Genomic DNA, 1,396 nt, shown 5'->3' with positions numbered 1-1,396 from the left:
TACGTCAAATATTCCCTGCTCACAACTGCCCAAGTTGCCAGGAATTCCACAGGTCCACCAGGCTCACTGCTGCCTCAGGAGCCATCAGGATCCACCCCAACCCTGCTGCTCACCTCATAGGCGTGGGGTGTGTTGACGTAAATCTTCCCAAGGTTCAGTGTATGATAGCTGAGTTCAACCCAGGGTCCTTTGCCTTCCCCTCTGAGCTTCAGGGGCAGCCTGGTCTCACGGCCTGTGGAGAGATGTCCATTTCAGCACAATAATTCTCTCTGTTATCCTGTATTTTTCAGGCTGCCTCAATGCTTGTCCCTGACTCTGAGCTGGATGCAACCAGCTCCTGATGCTCCAAGAGAAGATATGTGCAGAGAAATGGCTGAGTGAACAGGGACATGTGTACGTGCACAATCCAAGCTATATTAGTGAACTGTCCTTGACTAGGGAAAAAAGAGAGGAGCAATGCTGATGTGGCAAGCCGACAGGATGTTGGGGAGGGGGATGCTGACCATAGAAAGAGAAAAACTTATGTTAGTTAGTCGCGTGCATATTAATCTGTAACCAATCGCTTGCTATTAAAGGCCGTGTGAACAGTAGCTGTAACCCAATAGTATGGAGCTTGCCTATGTGTGCTTGAGGAATTAGAGTGTAACTATGGCTCTGACAATAGAATAAACAGAGTTCCATCATATCGCTATGAGAAGCGTGGTTCATCCCGGCAGATCTCTGGCTATTGATATGGACCCTTTTCTTCCCTCAGGAGATAGACCTTAGGGCTGACTTCCAATTTCTAACCCATTCCTTGGGCTGGTTTCTCATTTAGCCACCAGTTTGCTGAGTTTAAAACACCTCTGATGTCCTGTAGTGACAGGACAAGGAGTAATGAGTACAGATTGAAAGAAAGGAAATTTAGGTTCGATACTAGGAAGAAATTTTTTACTGAGAGGTTGGGGAGACACTGGAACAGGTTGCCCAGGAAATTTGTGGAGGTTCCAGCCCTGAAAGTGTTCAAAGCCAGGCTGGATGGGGCTTGGAGCTACCTGGTCTAGTGGCAGGTGGCCCTGCCCATGGCAAGGGGCTTGGGACTAGGGGATCTTTAAGGTCCATTCCATCCTTAACATACTTAACGTGATTCTATGGGTTCCTTCCCATGCACTTAGAGGAGCTTTGAAATCCATTCAGTGAAGGCACAAAGCTCAGAAAGAGTTTGGCAACTGCTACCTGGCAAATTGGGTTTTGTAGGTGGCCCAGCAGCACAGGACTCTGTTGCCAAAGCCCTCAGCTTCTGACACTCAGCACTGTGTTCTATTTCCACAGACTGAGAGCTGCAAGGTGACAATTCCCACACAGGAGAGAAGCAGGTGCTGGCCAAGGGTGGTCCTTCCACAAACACCCTGGGCTC

Source organism: Corvus brachyrhynchos, unplaced genomic scaffold (assembly GCF_000691975.1).
Source record: "Corvus brachyrhynchos isolate BGI_N302 unplaced genomic scaffold, ASM69197v1 scaffold1309, whole genome shotgun sequence".
Taxonomy (NCBI): domain Eukaryota; kingdom Metazoa; phylum Chordata; class Aves; order Passeriformes; family Corvidae; genus Corvus; species Corvus brachyrhynchos.
Note: the sequence above shows the minus strand (reverse complement) of the source record.